The 27,778-nt window shown below is 39.1% G+C and overlaps 1 protein-coding gene across 11 annotated transcripts in view; it reads left to right on the top strand.

Annotated features, from left to right (window-relative positions):
• CDKAL1 (CDK5 regulatory subunit associated protein 1 like 1) overlaps window positions 1-27,778 on the top strand; it is a 424,992-nt gene that overhangs the window by 33,786 nt on the left and 363,428 nt on the right. The window lies entirely within an intron of this gene.

A 27,778-nucleotide genomic window follows, 5' to 3' on the forward strand; every position in this document is an offset into this window, starting at 1 on the left:
CATCACTGGTCCCAGTACAGACCACTGAGGGACACCACTTTTCACCAGTCTCCATCTGGACTTTGAGCCATTGACCACTACCCTCTGGATGTGCCCATCCAACCAATTCCTCATCCGCTGAACAATCCACCCATCAAATCCATCTCTCTCCAATTTAGAGGGAAGGGTGTTGTGGGGGACTGCCTTACAGAAGTCCAGATAGACGGCATCCGTAGCTCTTCCCTTGTCTACTGATGTACTCCATCATAGAAGGCCACTAGGTTGGTCAGGCAGGACTTGCCCTTGGTGAAGCCATACTGCCTGTCTCGAATCACCTCCCTGTCCTCTATGTGCCTTAGCATAGCTTCTAGGAGGATCTGTTCCACGATCTTTCCAGGCACAGAGGGGAGGCTGGCAGGTCGGTAGTTCCCAGGGTCTTCCTTTCTGCCCTTTTTTAAATGGGTGCAATATTTCCCTTTTTCCAGTTACTGAGGTCTTCACCTGACTGCCATGAAGTTTCAAATATCACAGGGAGTGCCTTGGCAACTACCCCAGCCAATTCCTTCAGGACTCTGAGATGCATCTCGTCAGGTCCCATGGACTTCTGTATGTTCAGGTTCCTCGGGTGGTCATGAACCTGATCTTCTCTTAGAGTGAGAGGGACTTTGCTCCCCCAGTCCCTGCCTTGCGGTCCATCCACTCAAGAGTTGTGTCATCTACTGCATGTGTTTCTCAGTGCTTTCTTTTTCTGTAATTTCATCTTCACTTAGTATTTCCTTATTATTTACTTTAAATTCCACACATTATGAAACAATGGATTCTGTTTCCTATAGATATGAGAACAATATTTAAAATCCTCTCTTCGGTCTGCTGCGTTAAAGCATTAAGTGCTAGAGGAAAATGTGGGTCAGATGCAGAATTTTTTTCATCTGATCTGCTGTGGACTCTTAAGCTTTTGTAGTGGGTTTGAAAGTCTGTTTACCTCCAATAGCATATGTTAGATGCTTGTTTCTTCTTAAACACATCTGTCCTAATTATGTTGTAGTCTTTTCATGTTTTGAAACGAAATATTGGAAGCTCGTGTATTAGCCAAAACCTGCACTCAAGCTTCTGTCTGCTTTTTCTCACTCGAAGCAATGAAGTTAACCTTTCCAGGCATTATTTAATGTGTTGGAGACCTTCAGATAGTTTCAACGTTGAGTTTAGCTTTCTGTTTGCCCTTTTCCACAGTTTCTGCAGGTGTTCTGAGATTTGCTGCTTCAACTAAAAAAACTAAGTAAGATTTGAAGAGTGTGGTTTTTGCTTTTACAACTGCTTCATTTAGTTTCCATTGAAAGTAACTTCCAAATGAGTGGTATCTGTCAGCCTGCTCTACACGCGGAATATTCTGACAGTATAAGTTGTCTTAAAGATGTATCATGTGTGTGGGGAGAGACCACATGTCCTTGCCTGTTTTGGCTGGTGGAGAGGTGTACAGCTAGAAGGGAATGCAGACTGATGGAGAAATAATCTCTAGGATGACTCACTTTTTTTTAATATTCTTTTTCTTTATAAATCATCTTTTATTTGTGCTGACTTTAAAAATTGGTGTTTGAAAGATATCACCAAATGTTATTAATTGGCTTCTTTAATAAGACAGGCTAAAGAAGCTTTTATAGATAGAACAATTTGAAAGGAGTAATGATTATCAAAGTGAAATGTCTTCTTGAATTTTGATCTGTTTCATAATTGGTTTAGGTTACTCAATTACTGTATGCTGACATAAGTAGCATATTGCAAGATTTGGCACAAATGATCAAATATTGAAAATGTGCAGTCTTAAACTTTCCTTCACTGCTGTTCCAAACTGTGGCCTTATGATTTCTGCTGGTGGTGGATTGAAAGGAGGAGGTGATTGGCACATGGATCCTTTCTTTGTGGTCGCACAGCTCCAGTTTTCGGTACAAAGGTAAAGAGCGGTGTGGCATGCTGGGGTGAGTGTGGAGGAATTGAGTGGTGCAGGGGGGCAGGCAGCCCCTGCCCGGTGCTGGGGCTCGGCACCGCCTGTGAAAGGTTGGTTGAGTGTGAGCTGGTGCTGTGAGTCACAGCTCCCTGGCCTTACAGAATCATAGAATTGCCTAGGTTGGGAGGGACCTTTCAGATCATCTAGTCCAACTGTCAACCTAACTTGGACAAAAAACATCACTAAACCGTATCTCTAAGCATTATGTCTACCCATCTTTTGAATACCTCCAGCAATGGTGCCTCAACCACTTCCCTCGGCAGCCTGTTCCAGTGCTTAATAACCCTTTAGTGTAAAATTTTTTCCTAATATCCAATCTAAACTTCTCCTGCTGCAACTTGAGGCCGTTTGCTCTTGTCCTCTTGCCTGCTGTTACTTGGGAGAAGAGACTGACTCCCACCACTCTACAACCTCCTTACAGGTAGCTGTAGAGAGCGATAAGGTCTCCCCTCAGCCGTCTTTTCTCTTGGCAGCTCATTTGTGTATCAGCCCCCAAAAGGCTAGGAAGAAGCGCTTATTTTTAAACACGGGTCCTGTATCTTCAGTCTTCTTGGAATACAAAGAAGGCTCCTTGCAAATATATTTTTGTTCTAAAATATAGGTCTCTGCTTCTGTGTTCTCTGAGGCAGATAGATCAACAGGGCACATAAGGTCCCATGACCTTGATTAAAACACATGGAAGCAGTTTTGCTATTCCTTTTAAGGTTTAAAGCAGCTTCTCCTGTTTGCTTATGTTTAACTTACAAATTATAGACAAGTTTTGGAATGCGTTGCTGGGGAATCTGGAAAACCATTTATCATTTGTTTTTTGGTTGATTGGTTGTTTTTTTTTCTGCTGTGTCTTAATTAAATAGTAGTACATAGAACACATTTAATCCTTTATCCACGGTGTACCACAGTGGGCAGTTTCCTAAAACAAAATTTAGTAATGTTTGAGTAGAAATTTTATGTGTACAAAAAAAAAAGGCAAAGCGGGATTCTTCTTTTTAAATGTTCCTTGCTTTTGTGGGAGCGTGAGGGTGAGTGTGGTAACTGCTGTTCACAGTTGAAAATAGATGGCAGCTCTGTACTGGCTAGCAGTTCGCGACTAGACTATTTGTGGGTGTCTGGATGGAGAGAGCTGGCTCCATGTGGAGGAGAGGCAGGTAGACCCTATACATGGGCAGTGGCATTTATCTGAATCGGGGAACAAGAGGAAACGGGAGGGATGACAGTGGCTGTGACTAGGGAATGGAAGAGCAGGATCTGGGGTATGTTACTTGGAGTGCCCCAGTGTTTAAACTGTGAGCTGCGTGATGCTAAAAGCCATAGCTGTAGATACTACTGTATCAGAATGTACCGATTCTTAAAAAGTGTGGCATAACTAATTTGTTCACATTTTGAATGATACAGGGTTTTAACAGTAATGACAGCATTGTGGTCTGGATCCTTCATTTCATGCCACATGTCACACTTGTAATTTAATTCTGAAAAGTGCTTGCATAATGATGTAAAAGTGCTTTAAGTACTCGACGGCACATCATCAGTGGGGGAGAAGTCAGTTACTGTCTGCGTGAATTCCCTTCTAGCCCTTTTGACTAGATTATTCAGCACCTTGTTTTAAAGACAGATGATATGTAAGTGTCTTCTGAAAGTCAATTGTATAACTTGAAATCAGAAAGTAGTACATAAGTATTAATGATACCAGACAGAACATCGTGATGCATGGCGCAGCGTGAAAGACTTGTGCCTCCTGCATACTCACCTTGCCACAGGGCCTTCACAGTGTCACAACTCCATGGTTAATACCCATCAGTCACATCCAGTCTCACAATCTCTAATCCCTATAGCCTCAGCTGAGCTCCTAAGGCCAACACACAGAAAGCCCAGTGAGTTTTTGGACATTGATGTGCACTCCCCTAAGCTTACCAGCCACACTGGGAGGGCAGAGGTGGTGACAACTGTAATTAAACGTGGTCTTTGAATGAGGCACTGGATGGGGCTTTGAGCAGCCTGGTCTGGTGGGAGGTGTCCCTGCCCATGGCGGGGGGTTGGAACTAGATGATATTTAAGGTCCCTTCCAACCTGAACCATTCTGTGATTCTAAATAAAGTGCGGGGGCGGGAAAAATATTTCAGTGATCTAATGAGGGGATTTCTTTCGATCATGAAGCTGTGGATTGCACAAAGCTAAGCCTGCAGGGACCTATTAAAGCATTTTTTGAAAGATAAGGCATACACACATCTTGCACACTTTTATTTCTAGCTTTTGAAGGCATCTGCCTCAGGTGTTTCCTCTGTATAGCCTGAGCTTGGATTTAAAACAAACAAAAACCCAAACAGAAAACCCACCCAAATCCACTGTCACTGTTACAGATCCCAGTTGGTTTGGAGATCTTCCTGGGACTGGAAGTTTTTATGGGAGCTGAGCACTGTTTAAGAGGGGAGACTTCAGTTAAAGAGTTTTCACTTGTGTATTTATATATAATATATGACAAGTGTCTTTTGAAATAGCACAATTTTTATCAATTATGCACCAAACCTTAGATTATGCCACAGGACTTGCTTCCTTCCAGTTAATGCCTTAGGCAGCTTAGTGGGGAGTCTGTCTTTAGCAATGCCATGCAAAGGATTAAATGTATTTTTTATAAATGTATAACAAATTAACTTCTTTATTTGAAAAATGCCATTACTTAAATAACAACGCAGCGTGGGGGGGAACTTACTATTTTGGAGAGTTCATTTTTAGCATGTGTTGCCTGAACTTTACTTTTTGAGTAGCTAAATAATGAATGGCTCTAAAATCAGATGATGATTGTTGTTATGAAAATTTCATTCTTGTAACTTCCAGTTCTGAAAGCATTTGCTATTTAAGTTGTGTGAATTTTGAATGCATTTTCTAAGGTTTAATCAAATAAATCTTAATGGACTATTGAAAATTTGGTTTGCTAATGCACTAACAATTCAGGAGAAAAAATCATATTTCTAGATTTTCAGTTATCAAAGTTATTAATTACTGAAGAAATTCTGCCTATCCTCTGAATTTTGAAGCAAGTATTTATTGCTTTTTGGAGATCTTCAGGTTTTTCCGTGACTAGATGGCTTTTGTTTCTTTATGTCAAGTAAAAGGGACAGAGGCATAGCTAATATTCTCAGAAATTTTGGATGTTAACATTCAAACATTTTACATTGCAGATTTTACTGTGAGATTCTGTCTGTCCAGAAGTTGGCACAAGCCAGTTTTATATTGCTATATTAAATCATTTGAGTTCTAAAATAACTCATTTTGTGTATCTTAAAAAAAAATAAAATAAATCCCACTATTTATTCTATCGTAAGTAGATGCTCTTTATTTGCTATTATTCACCACTTTTTTTGTTATTAAACAAAACTGTTGTTTATCTGCAGGATTTTTCCTGCAAGGTGTCCTAAGCACAAGAGAGTTTTACTTGATTTGTTTTCTTCTGGATTAATAAGCCCTGAGGTAGCAGGGTAAAATGTGTCTTCCCTTCATAGTTAAGGCATCTGAATGCTAAGTAGTAATAACGAGAGAATAGTTGCCCCCCCTGCCTGCCATGTGTGATAGCCAGCTGCTGGATTGCAGGGCTTTGTATTGGAGGAAAGGCACGTGTCTGGCTTGAGATGAAAAGCTGACGTTGGGAACCTGCTCTCCAGGAACATGTGGCCTGTGTTAGTGTGGGGCAGGTATCCTCTAATAAAAACCTACAGGATGTGAGGAGTTAAATACGTGGTGTTTACGCTGACCTGAGAGAGGGGGTAGATTGCCCGAGGAGGGCGTTATGCCGGAAGGAAATAGCGCTTTCCATCTATGTCCCCTTGGTTCTAGTGTTCAGAACCAAGTAAGTGGCTGTCACTCGTGCACGTGTAAAGGCTTTTCCACGTGTGTTCGTAGAGCTTGCATGTGGTGTCCAAAACCAACGCTTCAATTCTCACATCTTTGGGCAAGATGGTCCAACAGTGGCCTTCAGGACCATCCACCTGACCTGCTGGCTTGCCTGAGCAGAGCTGCTCTGTTCCTGACGGAGCTCTCTGCTGCGTGGGGCATCTGACCAGCAAGTAGGAGCACTGAAATAGTCATCCACCAAAGGTGGCTTAGATGTCATCATGTTACATCTCATGGTGCGGAGTAAAAAGAAAAGGAGAAAGGGAGTGGGTGTGGAAAATCACATGTGATCCATTGGCTTTCTGTGAAGACTGGGATCTCCTGCTGAGGTACAGTAATGAATAGTTGGAGGCAGTAATATCTTAATTTATTCTAGGTAAATTCTAAAGACAGTGAAGTTCTAGGTTTTTGGTTTTGTTTGTTTTTGGGGTTTTTTTGGGTTTTTTTAAACAACTTTTATTGTCGATGGATGGTTTCCTTAGTATATTCAGGCAGAAGTTGCACAGGCAACACGTCAGGGCTAGCTCCAAAGAAAGTTATGGGATTGCTGGGGAGGCGCAGAGGGAGGAGAGACAGGAGGAGCGTGCTGAAGACGAGCGTTCACTTCACACTGATCAAGAATCTGAAAATGCTTGATTTTGTGTGGAATGTGTCTGTTTTGAAAGATGGTGAAAGAAAAAGAGCAAAGCTTTCTTGAAAGTTGCCTTTTTTTTTTTTCTTTCTCCTAATAGAATCACAAGGACCAGGATTACCAAAACTAAAAAGCTAGTTTTTCCTTCTCTTTAAAATAATAATAATAATCATCATCATAATAAAATCAGGTTTATCATTATGGTGATTTGTGTGTGGTCATTTGCATTGATAGTTTGATTGCATTTTATTATTTTCTGTTAGTGCACGTGGCTCAGTCTGGGTGAGAAATGACTGTGTCTTTTGCACTTTTTGCGGTCCTATGAATGCTCTTATTTTTAATTTAAAGTGGTTCCTATTATTAAAGTGGTGGTATGAGTGGTGTTTTCTGAATTCCTGGACAGACACAGCTAATTTAAGGGAGCTGTGAAAATAAAGTGATTGATGTAGGGAATGACCAGTGAGGAAAATGCTCAAAATGAGGGTTTTACCTCATACTATGTCAGAAACATTGGAAGGAATATGACTTCTTACACAATTGTGTTGCTACTGCTGTGGCAGGCAACTAAGATAAACCCACAAAAAGCTAACAAACAAAATACAATGCTTTTGTACATGCTGTAAACTTAGCTCCTGCAATTCGTTGCTGCAAGTATTTTCAGGGCCAAAGATTCAGGAGTGAATTCTGTGTTCATATATGACAAAGTGTTTTCCCACCTCACAAGTTAGGTGAGGCATCTTTACTTATGGGTCTGGAAGCATCTTCTTTTGTAACTCACTTGCTCTTACGTTTCTGACAGCGCCTTCTAAAAAGGCCTGTGTGCCCCTCTGCCAAACTGCTAGGCAAGAGAGACTGGCTATGACCAGCACGTCAGTGATACGGGAATTGCTGAGTGAAAAGAGCTTATCCTACTAACATTTTTTTGCATCAGCTGAGTGTCCAAAGAGTATGTGGAAGAAGTTGTAAGGACTATCTGTTACTCAAATAATATTCTTACAGTTTTTGCAGCTTTAACTGTTGGAGGACAAAGAAATGCTGCCTATTTCATCAGATCACTGGGTTTTAACAAACAGCAATAATATCAAGTAACAAAATACTGTGTTTTCTTTTGTAAAAATTCAGAAAATGTATTTTCTTCATGCAGAGTAAGTTTTTGTTGGACAGTTTCAGAATGATTTCTGTAACTTCCATATATGTAGCACAAGGCTGTTGAGAAGAAGTTAATTTATTCATAATGTTTAATATTTGCAAGCTGTACACAACCCTCTGTTTTATACTGTAGTACTTTTTCTTTCTTCATTCAACAAATAGAAATTGGACTGAAATTTTAGACTTCCGTATTCCTAAAAACATGTAACTCTATGTGGAATACGGTAGACTTATATTGCCACTGCCTGATCCCAAAGCCCTCTAGAGAAAGAGATTTGCAGATCTCTTTCATTGTATTCTCTGTACCTTGAATGAAAATAATATTAAGTAAAATTTAAGGTAAGCGTTGCCTATGTTTGGTATAGAAGTAACTTCAAACTGACACATGGTCTAATGTAGAGAAATGGGACTGTGCTATCTAGCGTGAAAACCCTAATGTCATGTATAGTTTCTAAACTTTTAAAAAGTATGTTGGTAATGCCAAACAAGACTGTTGATACTTTTCGGTGGACCAAAAGTTTAAGGAAGAAAGGGCGGGAACACCACCTGTGTAGGTCCTCTTCCTAGAACTTCTGGGGTGAAGGGAGGAGGAAGTGGAGGTTTTTCCATGTGTACTCCTGAGTAGCTTCCTTTGGTTTCCATCTGAAATACAGATTTACATAAACGACAAATGAAATGTTAACCATTAATTACTTGGTAAACAAAAATAATTAGCAATGATTCTTAATGCATGAAAATGTAGAAAATCAAGAATCTGCAAAAGTCTGTGTTAAAGTTGAACAACTATTTAAGTATATAAAGAAGTATATTTTGTGTTTGGCAAAGAAGGATTTTGGTATAGAGGTTATAATTTCATTGAGACTGAAGTTTAAAGCAGGCTATGATTTTATTACACGAGTTAGAAGTTTAATTATTTTAATTGTACTTCTCCACTACAGTAAAATAGAAAGCAAGTAGCTTTATATAACTGTGCTTAACCTTGAATCCTTGCTGTCTGTCTCTTCAAACCAAGCTGATATCCAAAGCTGTTTCAAAGCAGCAGAGTTATCCTAAAGATAACATTAAATGCTTGCAAGTGTTGAAGTAGTAACACGTTTTGTGGTTAGTGTTGTTGAAAGACTGTAATGGTTAAGATTTTGCTACGATTTCTGTGGTAGCATAAACTTCAGCATGTTACTTTATCCTACTTTGTCAGAAACTACTGGTCACAATTAAAATTATTTAAAGAAAAACTGATTTAATTCTTAGCATTTTTTTCTTCTGACTGAAATATTCTGTTACGTCGAATGTTACGACTTGGTTGGAATAGAAATACAGGCTTTGATCAAAGGAGGAAAATATCCATTCTTCTTCAATGAGGTGTTAGTTTAAGTTTTTACTGTGTTTTGGGACATTCTTCAGCTTCATCAAGCTGCTAGTCCCAAATTAATAGGATGTTAAGATTGGAATGGAAGATAGTTCCAGTTAGGGATGAAGTAGAAAAACATTTTTTTTTTCTACAAAATAAAATAGTAACTTGCAACGTTTCCACTGATGTTTAGTGAGAATTTTTTTAAACATTTTGTATTGATTATAACATAAAAGGGGAAAACAGGTCTTCTATTTAGTAGCCATTGAAAGTATAGTTCATAACACTGTAAGGGTCTCTCTCACTTTTTTGGGAAGTGATATTTAATTAAATATTAAGTGTTTCTCTTGCTGTATTTTTTTTCAAACGGAAGCTAGATTTTCTGTTGAGCTGCAGTATTGATGTGTTTGAAATATGTTAGCACTGAATTTGACATTGAAACAATTTGAAACTTAAGTAGATTTTTTTGAAGTAAAGGAAAATTAAACTTACAATACAAAGAGGTAAGCAATTTGCTAGTGCAGACTTGATAGCAATTGATTTGAATGGCTTATCCTGCCAGCTGATGGACGAGGTGGTTCTTGTACTCAAAGGTCTGCTAAAGTCACTGTGCTTTAATGACTTACTGTTGGAAGCTGAGCTATAGTAACGTGCCTGCACGTTTTCCTGCAGCAAACATATTTAAAACAACGGCTTGAGCTGTAATGGCACACTAGCTAGGGATCACGTCCATGCTGCCTGTTGACGTGCGGCTTTATTGCCAATAATCTACTTCTGTGTATCAGTTCTTTGTAAATGGCATTGAAGCTGAGATGGTACCTTCCGAAGATCAGTTATCATGGGAGAGGGTGGATAGTAAGTCTGAAAAGTTTCAAGTGCAGGTTTGAGATTGCCTGTTCACATTAAGTTACAACAGATGTTGGATTTATGCCAAATCCTTAATAAGAGACGGGGCTTATAGTTTCCACTTGGCAAGTTACCAGCCTACAGAAAAGGGCTTCTATTCATGCTGTTATAATGGAAACTATTCTCTTTACCTTAGTCTTCCACAAATGCAGCTCATTTAGTGGATAAAAATATCTCCTCTTATTCATAGATTTCAGTCTCCTGGTTATTCATAGCTAGACTGATTTGTTGCACTTTCAGAGGTCTTGGGCAATACTGGCAGATTTATATACAACAGGGAGAAAGCCTCCTTTGAGGCTTGACTGATACCTCTTGTGAAGTAAAAGGAGCTGCAGTGAAGAGAAATCTGGTAGTGGACTTAGTCATTTGTCCTTTAAGCAGGAGGACAGACTTCATCTTGCAGCATCACCTGCTCTATTTGGCTAACAGGGGCAGCTACAGGATGGCAGCTCTCACGCCTGCGTTATGGCTTCTGGGCTGCTCGGTTTGTGCAGTGAGGCCAGGTTACTGGAATGTTAAGAAGGGCAAGACACACTATTCTTCTTGGCAACTTCATTGACAACAATTGTTTTTAATTCTGTATGTCTATTTTTGTTTTTTCGGAGGAAAGCCCTCTGATGGCTAAACTAGGCGTGCTTGGGGCAGCAGGATTTTGGTGAGAATATTGTTGCCTCCTCCGTAGGTGATGGAGATGTAGATCTTTTATTATGATGTTGAATAGCAGGCAGAGACATACGTGTTCTTCAAGCATGTTTATTTTATGTATCTCATGCCTTTTCTCAAGTCAGAAAAGTACTCAGATACCAGTGAGGTGTAGGTGTCTCTAAGAGTATTTTGAAAATTTTGTTTGCTTTTGATGGCGATGGTTTAGGCTTTGCTATTGAACATGGCCAGATTTTATCTGGCTGGTGTGAAGGTCAGCTGGGCCTATTAAGTATCAAAAATAAAGAATGAAAGACGTTCAAAACTTTGTTAGTAAATGAGTTAAATTTATCTTGAATGGAGATTGGGACTCCAAGCTGTTTACGCTTTGTACTCCTCAGTAGCTTAGAAATGGAAAAACAAACAAAACTCCAATGAACAAACCAAACCAAAACAAAAAAAACAAACCCAAAATGTTTAAGCATGCATCAAGTAAGTTTGTGATAAAGTATTACTGGTATTCCTAATTAGTTGGTACTAAACAGTAAGTATGCGGACAAACAGAAGTATGTGCATACAGCATCCTGAAAGCAAATTAAATTTGCTCATTTCTGTTTTGGAACAGCATGCATTAGCAGGAAGGAGATCATTAAAGATGAGATACAGATCTGAATTACAGCCTTCTAACAATCGCAGTTAAGCGAAATTCAGTGTAGAATGACACAGACAGCAGAAGAGCCTTTGAGCCATTGGTTATGGGGCAGTTGAGTATCAGAGTTTATTTCAAACTTTACGGTCCAGTGCACTTTTGCGGAGACCAATATTCGCCTCGGCACTTAAACTTCACAGTACTATAGTTGATAAAACCTTCGTGATCTTTACACCAGTGACTAAAAGTAGGTCACCATTTAAAAAACAACGATACACTTGCAGCCTACATTATTTATAACTGCATCGCATTGCCTGCGTAGCACATCTTGGCAAAACGAAAGCCAGTAATGACAGATCTCTCATGTCGTGGAAGAAGGCAAATGTGAAGTGAATTTGAAATGTGTAAGAAACCCCTAATAGAAAATGCATGATTTCAGTATTAATCTGTAAAAACTGGTGGAAATGATTCGTATACAAATCTTTTTGATTTTTAAGTTTTCATCAGTTTTCAGGTTTAAAACTTTATTCGGTCTGTTTGGTTTGTTCTATTAGATGTTAAACATACATGCTCTCACTTTCTGACTTTTTAATAATACTGGAAGGCAATTGCATTATTCCTCTGAAGTAGGAGATGAAAAAGGGGCACGGCAAGTGTAAGGAAAAATTAGTAAAATCAGAGTCTGTAATTCTGTTTTATTTTTTTTTTTTTCCCCTCCTGAAAGCTAGTTAAAAGAAGTCTTCTGTTTTCTTAGTCATAGCGTGATTATTCTCCTTTTGGTGAGAATATATTATTGTATGTTGAGTTTCATTAAACACTTCTGCTTCATTACAGTTCCATCCTTCTTTTTCAATATTTACTGAATAAGTCCCAGTTACACATTTGTAATTGCTTAAAGCAGAAACGATTTTTTCATATTTGTTAACATATGGGGACTGTGATACTGAACGCCTAATAAAAAATTATAAATAGATTTAATTTATCTAAAAAGGCATGGCATTTGAGAAAATTATTCATTCTCTGATATTTCAGCAACTCTGCAATGCTACCTGGTGCCACAGTAAGCCTACTAATTTGAGGCTACTGTGTACCACTTACTGCACTGTGTACTCAATTTGCATTGTTTACAAGGACGTCAGGAAGTGATGTTACATATGCTTATTTTGAGGAAAATTACGTGTTCAGTGAGAACAGTCTTAACAAACCTATCTTAATTCCAGCATGAGTAGGTTCTTATGGAGGAAGCATCCTTTCTGAGTGTTTCGGTTTGACCCAGCCCATGCAAACTCACATTCATATGCAAACAGTCTGTGTGTTATATAAATATGACCTTTATTGTTGTTTGATGTTTCTCAAAGCATTTTTTAGAATTTGCCTAATCGCTTGACTCACTTAATATTTTGTATTGTCAGGAGCGCAGATGTTACAGATATGAAAAATATCACAATGTGCACAAAACAGAGAAAGGTAGAGTGACAGGCAGTGTTCCCAGGTTAAAATCCTTCATAGATATTTGCATGCATTTTGAATATTGAATATTCCCAGGTTAAAATCTTTCACAGGTATTTGCATGGATTTTGCACAGTGAACCATTCATGTGGTTATTAGTACCGCACTATACTTGCAGTTAAGAAATTTGCATATGATTTGCTTTGTGTTCAGTGAAATAGGCTTTATGCAGAATTCAGTGTATTAACTCTTTTTATGCATGACCTATTACTGGGCAGAAGGCACTTGAACAAAAAATCTGGTACTACTTAGCATTTAGTAACAAATGCAAGAATTAAAAGGGGAACACGACTATGAAGTGTTTCCGTCAGTAGGACCTTTCAGTAACACATGCGTGTGGTGGGTGGCATGTTTCCAGATTTCATGTCATTTGTACCCTACAAAGGACTTAAATTTGAAGCTTAATCCTCATAGCAGATGCAGAAAAAGAGGTGTAGGGGGATAGATTGTTTTGTTATGTTTTTTTCTGGGTTTGTTTTTTTTTTTCTTCCTGTCAGTTCTGTTATTCGTTTGTTGCAGAAGCAGTAATTTTTTGCCACTTTCATGATTGATAGCATAAGTTGTTGATTTGTTGTGTTCCTGACAGTAAATTGCCATTTGTGTTCAGAATATTTCCTGGTGTATTAGTTTTGGCTTCCTTCTGAAGCGTAATCAATATTCATTGTTCTTTCAGATATACAAGCTTGAATTGAGATTACTCAAATCCTTGAAAAATTGATAAAATCCTATGCTTTTTCAAATACAAGAGGAAAATAATTATACTCAAAGCCTGACTGTCAGTAGCCACTAACAATTTTTACTGTGAGGTGCTCTGTATTTCCACAGCATGTGTGATAAAATCCCACCTCCATGTATCAAAGTAATGCAACCGTGTGTTTGACTAGTTGTCTTTTTGAACTGGGATTGCTTTCAGGGAATTTTAATTGTGGTAACTTTATTACATTGGTAATTGCAGGTACGCTTGCTAAACAGTAACTACTTTACCTATTAGCATATGCATGTAGGACAATCAACTTTTTGGAACATTTTTATAGGTCCTAATGTCCTGACCTGCTGCATCTTCATGGCATTGGAAAGTGATTTCCACTGCGTTGGCTGCTTGTCTTGCACCATGATAAGAGCAAGGCAAGGCAAGGGTACTGTGCAAAGATAAAATTGTAATTTCTGAGAGCAGACATTACAATACCCACCCCTGCCTTGATTTATTTATGAAATAAAATTGTCGCTCTGCTAGTTTTATGCCACCACTAAGTATCAGATGTCTCTTCAGCGCTGCCTGATAGTTTTCTTCATCTGTAAAATGGAAGAATGAAAAAAAAAAGTGATGTAAGGTAGAAGTATTTAGTGGCCTGAGAAATCCAGAATGCCGGATTTGCACTGCAAAATATCATAGAATCATAGAATGGTTTGGGTTGGAAGGGACCTTAAAGATCATCTAGTTCCAACCCCCTGCCATGGGCAGGGACACCTCCCACTAGACCAGGTTTGAATATGGATAGCAGCAGACCAGTGCTAAGGAAAGAGAACCTGCAGATCTTCCTTCTTCATTCTTGAAACTTGGAGATGGTCCCAGTTGCGTTCCATTTTGGGCACTAAATCACTAAATACTGCGTAGTGCAGACAGCAGCACCGGCGTGAGCAGTGTCCCCTGTGTTCCTCTTGCGTGCCTCAGCTGGACCAGTGCAGATGTGCTGCCTGAAGCAGTTCAGTTCCAAAACAGGCTAATTTTTTTGCCTGGTGCCTTTTTTTTTTTTTTTTTTTTTTTTTTTTTAAATCACAGGTCACTTATCTGGCTAATTTTGTAGCCACAAACAGTTCTATCGTTCCAGTGAAAGGATCCTACGAGAAAGGGGAAAGCTGCTAAAGCATGAACTGCTGCTAAAGGGAAGCTTTGTAAGGCCATAAGTGCCTTAATCTGTTCCCTGTGTTAATTAGCTGTAACTTGTGTCTGCATGCCAGAACTGGCCTGCCGCTGTGCTACTAGGACAGGACTGAAGAACTTCTGTAATGAATGAAATTGCTGGTTTTTCACAATGGTTTACTGCCATTCGTGACGGTTTCGTAATTCTTTAGCTTAACACACCGCACTAGGCAGAACAATAAGCTGTGTTTGTAAGCCTGAGTTTTGTCTGCGGTTTGCATATTCTGTCTTTGAAAGCGTACTTGGGAGTTCATAAGACTAAGTTATAAGAAAGTTACTTCTGGGTTTTTTCAGAGGCTGATCTTGAAATATTATGAATTTATTTTCCCTATTTAAGTGATTAACAAGAAAAAAAATAGTAGCATTTTCATTACATTGGTTGATGTCAACACTGTATGAACATCAGACATTCAAAGTAGATCTGATTATGCAGGAGAAGTATATTATGTAGTGTACCTTGAAGGGAAAAAGTGTTTTGAAACTCATTACAAAACAGATAAATATGTATTTTCTCCAAGAAATATTCTTTAACTTCTGTATCTAAAAGTCATTGTTAATGATTTAGAATGAGGTTTCATAATGTAGTAAAAAAGCTTTGTGAATAAGTCTGAAATTTAACTACTGAGATTTAAGAATTGCTTTGGTACAGATTGATAGCCATTTTCAGTGATTGGGTAGCAGTGTTTCTGGTCACATGAAGACAGTATGTATGAAAGATGTTCTTTAAAAGGGGTGTTCAACAACATTTCATTGTCTTGGTTGTACTAAAAATAATAGCAACAGTGAATGAGAAAGCTGACCAAAAATCATCAAAGCCTTTTTGTTGTTCCATTTCTACTGATTTCCTTAACTGACTCCTGCTAGTAACCATGGCCAGGCTGCTTTGCTATCCATTCTGTGAGATAGTGGGAGAAGTGCCATACCCAGAAGAGCTGGATTATACACATTTGGTGGAATTATTTGTTTAGTTGGGGACAGTTGCATTTGCACGGTATCTTTAAATAGAGGCAGATTGAATGGTGTCACAGAAAGCAAAATATGACAACAGCAGGATTAGTGTAAACACAAAACTCTGTCTTTTGAAATGAGGGTATTGTTTGGGATAGACTTTAGTTTAAATTTCTTCTCCTCAGATGCCTGTACGCTTTGTGTTTAAAGCCTCTGGACATCACACCTGTATTCAGGTAGTGTTTTGGGAGCTGGTTCATGCTTCTTTTCATATGCTTGGCATTCTTGAACTCATTCCACAGTGGTGCAGAGAGTCAACAGAAAGTGACGGATAAAGACTCTGTTCCAGTCTTCCCTATACACTTTCGTATCTGGATACTGTATTTAGGAATTTTTAATTCCTGTCTCACCTTTTAGAAAATGTAGAAGGCTCTCTTTTATCCTCCTGCACTGTGTGAAAATTTGTATCTGCTGGAAGAGAAGCTGAGAAGGGTTTTTAAGTTAATCACATAGGTGACTTCATCTTCACCGCATAGACCAAACATGTATTGTGCATTTTAGCGTTACACCTCATCTCTATCGTAGAGTGAAAAAGATACAAGTAATCATCTCCTATTTCCTGCTGTGGCTGAACATGGCTTTACACCTCAGTCTACTTAGGAGTGTCTGGTTTTTGGCTGATGGATCTGGCGCAAGAGCAGATCCAGCTTAAGTTCTGTTTGTAGCTAGTTTTGTTTAAAAATATTGGGCTGTCCGGGATCTGTTTCACAAACAACTTGGACATCCAGACTGTGGGAAGAGGGTAACAATACCCTTGAAGGCTGTCTCCGTATAAGTTATCTGTATGAGTCAGAGCCCTATGACTGAGATTACTTTTTTTTTTTCCCCCCTGTGTGTTTAGCATCTGCTGCTTGAGACTTAAGTAGCTGTTCCGTTTTTCATTATAGGTATATAATTGCAATGATCTTTTAATCAGTTCTATAGCTTTTTAAGGCTTATTTTGCATTATAGAGATGTAACTGAAAACATTTTTTAAGTATTACTCTAACCAGTCGTGCTTATAAACCCTCTAATGTATAGGTAATGAGTTTAATAGCTTCTTAAGTGGATTTTAAGGTATGGCTTAAGTTAGCACAACTTAATCTATGGTCAAATGAGTTTCTGCAACTTAGGTGTTTTACTGTTGGCTAGTGCTGTCGCTCCAACCTTAATGAAGGGCAAGAAGGAGGATTCAGGGAACTACAGGCCGGTCAGCCGCACCTCGATGGAGTGATGGAGCAGCTACTCCTGGAAACCATTTTCAGACACACAAGGGATAAAGAGGTGACTGGGAGCAGTCAGTGTGGCTTCACCAGGGGAAAAGGCATGCTTGAGCAACCTGATAATCTTCTACAATTAAATGACCGGCTTGGTAGATGAAGGAAAAGAGTTGAAATTGTCTACCTGGACTTCAGTAAGGCTTTCGACACCCCTTATAGAGAAGCTGATGAAGTATGGGCTAAATATGCAGACAGTGAAGTGGATTTAAAACTGGCAGAATGGCAGTGCAAAGGACATAGGGGTCCTTTGCTGCAATGTACCCTTGCAGCAAAGATGGCTAATGGTATCCTGGGCTGCATTAGCCAAAGTGTTGTCAGCAGGTTGAGGGAGGTGATCCTTCCCCTCTGCTCAGCACTGGTGAGGCCGCAGTCCAGTTCTGGGCTCCCCAGTACAAGAAGAGACACGGAAATTGGAGACAGTCCAGGAAAGGACCACAAAGACCACAAAGATGGTTACAGGACTGGAGCAGCTCTCCTATGAGGAAAAGCTGAGAGAGCTGGGACTGTTCAGCCTCGTGAAGTGAAGTCTTGGGGGAATCTCATCAATGTGTATTAAATACCTGAAGGGAGAGCGCAAAGAGGACAGGGCCAGGCTCTTTTTGGTGTTGCCCAGTGACAGGCTAGGAGGCAGCAGGCACAGACTGTCACACAGAAGGTTCCCCCTGAACATCAGGAAACACTTTTTGACTGTGAGGGTGACCGAGTGCTGGCACGGGTTGCCCAGGGAGGCTGTGGAGTCTCCATCCCTGGAGTACTCAAAAGCCATCTCAACATGATCTTGGCAACTGGCCCAGGTGGCCCTCCTTGAGTGTGGAGGTTGGAACAGATGACCTCCAGACATCTCTTCCAGCCTCAGCCCTCTGTTGATTTTTAGCCACGAGGAAAGTTCTTGGGCTGCTTCTTCCATGCATTGCTTTGTAACATGGATTTCAGATCGGAGGATGTGTTTATGCTGTATCAAAGTAACCACCTTAAACCAGTCCAAGTATTGTGTGGTAAACAAGCTCCTGGTGAGTTCTGTGATGGTGTGGCTAGCCTCTTCAAGTGTCTGAAGTAGTTAGTTTAATGGTAGTTCAGAGGTCTGTACAGCCCTGCACTTAGTCTTACCTAGAGCAATACAAGATCTTGTCGGGTTCATCGTGAGCTGTGGTCATGCTCATCATGAAAGCAATTTTCTCTGAATCTTTTAGCAGTGTATTATAATAAAGTGAAAATAGTTCTGCAAAACATGTTGAAAACATCCTACAGGAGATATATCCTACAGCAGAAAGTAAATATTGTTTGTTTCAGCAAAACTTCCCATTTTGCCCATTCCTTTCAAGCCTTAGCACTGATCAGTGTTTTTTGTTAGGCTCCCCATTACTGCAGACTTAGTTTTTGATTCTCTTCTGTTGTGATGTTTTAAGTATGCTTTAAAAACCTGCATGTTTTCATCAACTGGTTTGAAGTGTGCATTTTGCAGTCCTTGTGCTATTTTGGAGCAGTTGGCACTACAGCAGCTGTCACCAGCCAGTGACAATCTTTTGATTTCCTATACTGATCGGTTTTCACTGATGTACAGATATTGGTTGCTTAACCCCTTAGATGTTCTCACTGTGTTGGAACACCGTCAGAAATATCGCCTGTAGAAGGGCTATATTTCTAATGGGGTGCATGTGGGAGCATTTGTGTGGTTTCTTTCACAAAAATCTTAGTCAGCAGGGAGGCTCTTCACTAACTACCAAGTGTTTCCATGTATTGTTAGTATGCTAAGCCTATCCTGGGATCTTTGATAAGTGTTCAAACCAGGAATGGACTATCTCTATATGACTGCTATGGGAAAGAAAGAAGGAAGATTGATGAAGAATATTTACCTAGTAAAAGGGAACTTGAATTTTAGTATTCAGCGTAGTTTTGGTTTGAATCTAAGAGTTTACTTTACTTTTTTTCAGTTTGCTGTAGAGTTGGTATGCACGTATGTGATACAAGCTCAGTATACATGACTTAGAAATCTTTTCATTTTTATTTTGGTTCCAAGGTGGTTAATCGCCTTTGACGTGCAAGTAGTAGATTTGCAAAACACACCCCATAAAAGTCTCTGTAATCTGTACAACACTTATGAATAAGACTGATATTGTTTTATTAGATAATCAAGTGTAGTTGAAGAAGTAGATGTGCTTTTGGATACACACAGACATAAGCTCTGAAATAGAAACAGCTGACTTCAAAGGTCCCTACAGGATGAGAACTGCTGCTCGGTCACCTATCCCTGAAGAAAAAGGACATCTGGTACTGATGGTGTGGACAGTGATAAGGATGACAAAATCATTATCTTTGAGGGAAGGGGCGAAGCTTTAGCTTGTTTCTCATAGATGATAATTTGAAGCTCTTGTACAGAGTGAAAGGTGCAGTGGCATGAAGGCTCACTTTTCTGTGGGGCGGGTGGTAGCTGATCGGGCTTCCAAAGCTGCTGAGTTGTCTCACCTGGGTGATTACAAGGTGTATTGGGGTGACTGATTTGGCTTTTCTGGTGTGTGCAGGGATACTCGGTTAGGTAGGCATCACTGGGCAATGGTTCTGTTTTTAAATATCTAGAAATATTCCTGGATGCTAGGTAGCTCAGGGTCCTGATGCAATGAAGTTTTAGGGCTTTTTGGGAGAGTCTGCTAGTCTTTAAGGTAGTCTTAAAGATTTGTCAGAAACTTGCTTGCTTCCTGAGGGAATTCCTGCAAATTACTATTTTTGAGTAGGTTTTTAGTAATCTCTATCTTGCCATTTCTCCATGTAATATTCCCCCTAATAAGGTGGTAGTTATATTTTTGAAACCTGCGTGCTTTATATTAGTTTGTGTTTATTCGGTTTCTTGAGAGGGCTGGTGGGCAATGAGTTAGTTTCCCGGTGCATGCAGATCTTCCTGTATCTCTCAGTATACCCTCGATGGCAGGACCATTTTTGCAAATGCATTTATTTATTCCTTAGGTCAAATTCACTGCCAGTCTTGTATAATTTAAACACTACCACTTTCAATTTTTCATCATTAGTTCTTAACCACAGTGAGAATGCATTTGCAAGACTCCTGTGGTTGCCCATATATTTGTAGTGTAGCTCTGCAAAGTAATTATGGTATTGCTTTGTGTTATGAGGCTGGGAACACTAGACTTAACACTGCATGTTTGGATACCCTTTGAGCAAAACCGGTGTACTGAAAAATATAAAATGCACAAATTTTCAATCTTTTTACAGGATTATTGAATGCATCAGAAAATAATATAAAAAACCCTAAAGATAATACTCTGGCTAATGACTGTCTGTCTTGTGGCAATACAAGCATAAAAAATGAGGGATTTTAGGACTTTGTCTATAATTTTTCTTTTAAAAGCAGTGGCAGTTTCTTTGTGGGGATTAAAAAAACAAACAACACAAAACCAACCCAACCCAAAACAACCTTACAGCTCATATTGGAGTTAACCTGTGTTGATTATTTGTACTTATATTAATTATTTTTTTCCATTTATGGGCAACAAATATCAAATAATTGCTGGCTAGGATTATTTCTGCTAGTAAAATTCCTTTAACATTTTCGTGCATGATAAAAAACACTGGATGTGCAATTCCCACATAAATAGGGAAACAAAAACACTGCAAGACTTGGGTACCATTTTATTTGCAGTGTATTGTTAAAATAAAGTAGTGAACATTTATGAATAGGGACTTTTTAAAGGAACGATATACACTCTGTTTTCACAAAGGCATTGATGTTAAATATGCACCTGCTTGAAAGAGGCATAATAAATTTTTTTATTTGAGGTAGTCATCCTAAGATGTATATCAAATTTGCTTCTGTAATATAACAGAGACCACTTAAATGCATATGTTGAAACTGAAATCTTCCTGTGAAACTGAGGGCGTGATGTACAGAATATCTCCATTTGACAGAGATCTTATGGGTTTCAGTTTCCTAGAAAATACTCAACTCTTCATATTTCACACAAGACTCCTGTGTGTCAGTGGAAGGGAAATGTTGTGCTTGGCTTTTCCTTGCTTTACTAAATGGATTTAAGTAATTAAATTTTACCACGTAACAATTTCACTAATAGTCTGTTTCAAATGGATTGATCAGTAAGCATGCCTGTTTATATATTCTAGTGGCACTTTTTATAGTAATTAATTTTGTACAGGTTTTATTATGGATAGTAATATATTGAAAGCAGTGTACCCTTCTGTGGTTTTATTGTGTGCTTCCTAAACATGGTCTTAGGCTGAGCTGTCTTCCTAATCTCAAACAGAGGCCCTATGAAAATTCAGAAGCCGTTGGTGTCATCTTTGATGTATTTTTGACACACAGTTACGGCTCATACTTAATTTAAATCTTCAGTCTGAGCGTAATGATGAAGGATCTGTACCTTTTTAGTGTATGCTTTAACTTTGAGTAGTTTAGGCCTTGCAAGGATTTCTTGAAGTTAAGGCCTGCCTGAAAGAAAGAGGCCTTCGATCAACTTCCTCAAATAGCTACATCTTTTGATTAGCCATTAAGTGTCCAGAAATAATGTTTAAAAGTGCACAAGAAGCACATCTGTAGTAATTACTGATAGGAATTAAAAAAATGCTGTGCGTCAGACAGTGAAACAAAAGTGAGTCTGCTGGGAGTTTTTTTATGACACCTAATAAGGCTCTAACTTTAATATTAATTTGTATTTTTAAGGAAAAAAGTTAAATATATATTATACTGTAAAAAGAGAGTGGGCAACAGAAAGAGGGAGTCAGTCAAAGTTTTGAACAGAGTCTAATAATTTATTTGTCATAAATGCTTAATACTGCTTTTGAAAGTAAGTGTAATGCTGAATCTCAAGTTCCTCAGCAAAAATTGATGATGTTGTAAGAATCTTGACTGTGCTAGGAGCTGCAAATATTTGATTTTAAGTTGTTTTTTACAGTGTTCAAAAAAACTGGTTTCTTCAGTCTATCTGCTGTAGAATAATCTTGTTTCTACTTCATAACATGGGCTTACTTGTAAATAATTAATGTGTTTTCAGGCAGGACATTTTTCAGGAAATTGTGCCTGTTATCTTGAGTGTTTGCTTTGATCCAAGGATTTAATTGTGCTTGATGTAAGTAATCACATTTGTTGGGGAGTTTGGACTGTATGTGCCGTTTAAAATCAAATACAGCAACTGTAGTAATTATTTTGATGATCCTGTACCGATTGAGAATTTAAGGATGATACAGAATGTGACAAAGATACATGGCACAGCACGAGGAATACAAATAAAATCCAGTTCATTTTAAACCAAAACATAGCAATTGACTAAAATGAGCATTTGTAGTGCTGTGAAAATGGACCTTCTGTAGATCATTCCCTGTTTGTAAGAACGGTAAAAGAAAAATCCTACTTGGTTTGGACACAGTTGGGGCAAAAGCTACTTTTTCAATTTTTTTTTTTCCTCCAAGTAATGTGGAAATTAAGGAAACGTTGTTCAGAAAACAGCACTATGGGTTGATTCTGAAATAAGGGGTTACATGGGACTCGCAGCTTTGGTGTGAAATCAGGGAATTCCTTTTGTTGCCCAGATGGGGGTCCCCAGTCTCCCTGGCGGTGGCCAGGCTGCATGGATGGTCCCAGGCTGGGCAGGGCTTCTGGATTTGAGGGCAGCTGGTGGCTTTACCTGCTGACGGGGGATACAGGCAGGGCAGAGTGCCAGCCGGCTGGGAGTCCAGAAGAGCTGAAGTCATCTCATCTGGGGCAGTCTCAGAGCTGTAGATATTTGGGATGCATCTCAGGGCTCTGAAGATCTGAGTTGTGGACATGGAGCTTGGACTCGAAGTTCTCAAAGTCTGCTGACAGTCTCGGAGCTGAAAGTGGGTTTTCTTACCAAGAGATGCTGGGAGCCCTGGCACGGTTGGGTTCTTCTAGGGTGGTGGACCCTGCACTCACCTGAGTTGCAGGTGGGGGACCTGATAAAGGAGCTTTGGCATGGCAAGTACAGGAACCTCTGCAGTGAAGTGTGTGCTTTCTCAGTTTTACAGCCAGTAAGTTTTGTCAAAATATGTCTGTTCAAAGCCACTTCCAACATTGCGTGTTAAGTGCCAGATGATTAATGGAAAATACATTGCATGTGTTTGCAAGGCCCAGCGATGATAAATAGCTACTAAAAGCCTGTAACAAAAAAGTGCTGTAGTGTCTATTTTGTGAATATACTATTAACCTAGGTTTGAATACAGATTTTTCTTTTTTCTTTAATCCATGCTTGGTGGAAACTAGGGAATTTGAACCAAAATTTGAACCAAACTTTACTTTTTTTTTTTTCTTTTGGTGATAAAAGGTCTGTTATCTTTAACAAGAAACACTGACAGATTATATCCAGGATGTAACAAATACTGTGTTTTTCAAACAGGAAAAGGTACAATTGGAAATTGTCCTGGGGTGGTAGTGCTTTTGGTGATTTTTATTTCCTGAGTTTTCTTTGTCATTCTGTGTACTGCTTTTGTTCCCTCTCCGTTACAGTTGCCTCTTCCCCACTACTGTTACAGGTATATCCCCTCTCTCTCCCTTATGGTTTCAGTTTTAACTGTGGAGGTCAGTGCTTATACTCTCCGTTTGGTTTCTGAAATAAATTGTCAAAAGTGACTCTAAACATCTATTGATGGAAGACTGTGGTTAACATTTTAAAATACCATCAGACACTTCTTTCTGTGTGGGTATTAGTCAGTTGTCCATACACTGCATGTAGCTCGCTCTGGCCTTGGAGGTTCCTCAGCCGGGAGAGGAGGAGCGTTCTCTTAACTGCATCTGTCTGAAAGCATCACTATGGTTCCCAGAGTGTGTGCTGTCAGATGAAATGCTATGGTAACTGTAAAGGTTTTTCACATAATGGCGTTCTTAGGAGTTGGAGTTAAATCAAAATAAAGGATGTTGTGAGGTTTCTTATCTGTGGCATTTGGAAGACATTTAACTTTAAATTTTGTTTACAACAAGTGTGTACTTTTTTTATTCTCTGAACTTACCTTTAAAAGAAAGTAATGCCACAGCCATTTTTTTCCACAGTTAGAAGAAAAGTAGGTGCTGGATATTGGAAGTACTTGTAACTTTACAGTAATAATTTATTTTCAGTAAGAGAAGGGCCATTGGACCAGTAGGCAGGGTGCTATATGTATTGCCATACATACTAAACATTAAAAAGGAACTTAGCTGTGTAGCGATTATGCATATAGAGCTTAAGTTCAATCCAAATTGCAGCCTTGGTGGCTAAACACCTATATTGGCAGAGCTTTAAAGAGATGCTAGCAGAGGGCTGGTGCGACTGAGGAAGAGGGCAAGGTGAAAATGTGAACTTAAGGTGGTTGTCTCAAGGTGACTTTGTTTTCCTGGTTTTATAAGTAGAACAGTAGTAAACACTTTAATCTGAGTTTAATTTTAATTGGAAGAGCTTAGAGCAGGACCGTTAGTTTAAATGCAAGGGGTTAAGCACTTTGTGGCTGTCAGCTTTTGTGCTTTATACAGGTTGAACATGTGGATGAACCTGAAATGGTAAGTGAGGCACTTTCAAAGACAGGAAGCCTTCTGCTCTCCTGCGCTTGCTGGAGAACTCAATGGTTCCATGTTGTTTGTAGCAGGGACTCTCCGATGCATGATCCGTGCTGCGTTGATAGGCTGAATTACCAGCTGTATTTCAATTTAGAAAGATCCTGACTGCTAAGCTGTGCTGATGACCCTAAAGCTGAGACAATAACGTGTATTTCTCTGTCTTGCTGGACATGTCCTGACAAGGTGTCACTTACAGATGACTTCTGTTTTTCTCTCATTACCTGGCGAGGTCTGTTAATGCACTTGTAGGTTATACTGTTTTCTTAGGGTTATTGTTTCAAGGCCAGTTGAAATAGATAAAGACTAGTTACAAACCAATACCGTGTAACTTTATGAACTGAAGGTAGGTAGTCTAGGCTTTCCATGTGGTCATGGACCTTCTGGTGCTCTCGGTTGCCACTGTACCACTTCCCTTGATTTCTAGCAATGTTTTATTCATTTCTATTAGGCCTTGATCTTTTGAAATGTTGAAAAGACCAAAGGTGTGGTAACAAAAACGGCTTATGTCTTCTCCTGCTAGAAGTGATCGTTACCCTTTAGCAAAGGGTGGTTATGACCATAAGCATTTTTACCTTCATATATTAGAAGTATTAAAAAAAAAGTTGTTGCTTTTGGGGTTTGGCTTTTTCTTTTTTTTTTTTTTTTTTTTTTCTTCTTCTTGGTTTAAGGTTTACCACTAGGGTTCACCAAAAGCTTTTTAAAAAATGTCAGTATCAAGCAGTTGAGTGGATAATGTGCCAGAATGGGGTGGGTTGTACGACTTGTAGGAACTTGATATGCTATTTTAAAATTCGTCTTTGAAAGCAAAGAAAAGGTAAATTAAGAGAACATGTGCTGAATGAAAACAGCTGTAAAGACTGTGAAGTCATAAGATATAAATGTACAAAGGAAGATAGTGATCATGGGAGATACCAGATTAAACTTCATCCGTCAACATGGAAAAAGGAATTTGCATAAAGATCCCTCTCACAATAGAAAATGTAAAATAAATTGTGGATAACTACAGTTCTTGAAGTGTTGAAAGGAAGAAAGTGAAGTATTTTCAATTTATTGAAAGGAGAAAGGTGAAAATGGCTTCTGAAATATCTTGGATACCTTGAGCTCTGCAGTGAAATGTAGGTTTTTTGTTGTTACTCCTTACCTCGCCTTCAAAGTAGGAGAGTCAAAGGCAAACCCAGCCAAAAGAAAGACACTCCCAGTGTGGAGCCTGAGGCAGGGGAGGAGAAGACAGCCCAAAAAACCTTGACTCCTTATGTCATCGGCCTATGGAGCTCTTCCAGAACATCTCCTGCCTTTTTCTTGAAGTAAATGGAGAATGACTAGACAACACTGTGTGCTCTGAAAGTGCAGTTCACTCTGCTGTAATACATCAACATCACTTCTTTTGACAGTGCTCGATATCTTGAGATATTGCTTCCAAATAAGATGAGAAAATGAATCCTCACACACACCCACCTTCTCTTGTTTGTCAAAATGATTTCCTTTTTATTTTTGGGAGCTGCTGCTCCACCAAATAATACATGCACAGTGCCTCAAACTAGTGTTTGACTGGTTTGTGCTTGATGAAATTGGACCACTCTGGGACTGTAAAGCCACAATTCTCTATGCAAAACTGGCATACTTGAACTTTTGGCACTTGTAAATGTTGTTGAAAGTTTCCAAACAGGCTTGTCTTATTGTATGCAGCCTTATTAGTACTGGAAGAATATCTTCTGTTTGGGTTTTTTTTTGTTGTTTGTTTGTTGATTAGTTGTTTGTTTGGTTTTTTTTTTTTTATACAAATGATAGGAACCTAGGAAAACTGGCTTTCTCATGAGAATATTAATTAAAACTTCAATCAAGATTGGGAAGAGATGACAGAGAAATCATGTGTGAGGCTGTAACGAATATCTCTGTATTGGTACAGAAATATTCAACCTTCTTAAGGGACTGCTTTGAGTGTCCAGTGTCTTGTTTTAGTTCTGTCCTCATCTGTTCATTTAGTTAGATGCCGTTCGATCCTTCAGTTGCACGGGCAAGTAAAGTGTTGGAGGAACGGTCTGAATGGGTAGTGAGACCGCAGAGGGGGCACATAACTGCTGTAGTAGCTGCATGGGCTGGTGGGTCTGTTCAGCCCATCTCTGTTCTTTCCCAGTGCATCTTTGCTCTTCTGCCATGAGTAGAGTTCCTTACTAGTCTGGATAAATGGGCAGAGAAGTACCACTGCTGCTTTGTCCTGAAGGTTTGTAGACAAAACATAATCGAAACCCGTTGGTGGGATTTTGTGAAGAAGCTCGTGCTGCTGATGGCTGCGCTGCGTCTATTGGTCGTGTGTGTAAAGAGTGAACTTTAATTTCAGACTGTGCTCAGTCTGGAGCTTTCACAAGCACTAAATTCTGCTGATAGTCTGAACTGGGGATGATGGCTGGGAATTAACCACGGCAAAGGCTTATCTGGCTGCAGGGTATGGTACCTTAAGCCCATATCTCCTGCTTTTCAGAAAACTGATAAAGTAGCAAATAGATGAGGTGTGAAGGTAGTTCTGAGAAAGTCAATAAATAGCCGGAAGCTACAATTTAATAAGTGTTTGGACATATCTGGCTCAAATAGCTTATATATTTTAACTCTTTTAAAAGTGGTAGATGGAACCTAAATCCATATTCCCTGTGGCGTTAGGTATCAGGAGAAATAAGTGGAAGCAAGGCATTTGAAATCAATAAATTGCTTCTAGGTACAACTTAATGCAGACAGAATTTAGAGAAAAAAAGATTGTGAACTAGATATAGGAATAAAATTTAGCTTTAATTTACAGACTACAGCAAACCCCGAATCCTGGCTCTTGTGAAAATAAATGGAGATTTGGAAGTTACGAAAGCGAGGAAGTTTGGTGCCATGGGCCAACTTGTACGAATAGGTGTACTGAAAAAGTAAGAAATCTGTGAAGTAAAGCTGTTTTCCAGATTAACATTGTGCATTTTATGGTCTCATTTAAGGCATTTAATCATCAAAGATCTATTTTATATTACATTTGAAATGAAACAAGGATCCTTCCTCATTTGCTTGGGAATTTTGCTGTACATGAGAATCTTCTACTTTGCTGCTTTGAGCTTCCTTTTGTTGGACCTGTGGCTTGCAGGGATTAGAAGTGTGAGAGGCTTCATCAAGTAGGTAATTCAAGTGATGCCATTGCGTTTTATAAAGGCCTTTGGTTTCTGTCTGCTGCGCCTAGCCTGGCAAGTTGTTACGTGGGTGCATGATAGGTATGAAGCAATCCTCAATTTATATTTTCTTCTTTCTCCTTCCTAGACATAGTGAGGGAAAGCTGTTAACATTTCATTAGCTCTGCAGATAGA

The sequence above is a fragment of the Rissa tridactyla genome, chromosome 2 (genome assembly GCF_028500815.1).
Source record: "Rissa tridactyla isolate bRisTri1 chromosome 2, bRisTri1.patW.cur.20221130, whole genome shotgun sequence".
Taxonomy (NCBI): domain Eukaryota; kingdom Metazoa; phylum Chordata; class Aves; order Charadriiformes; family Laridae; genus Rissa; species Rissa tridactyla.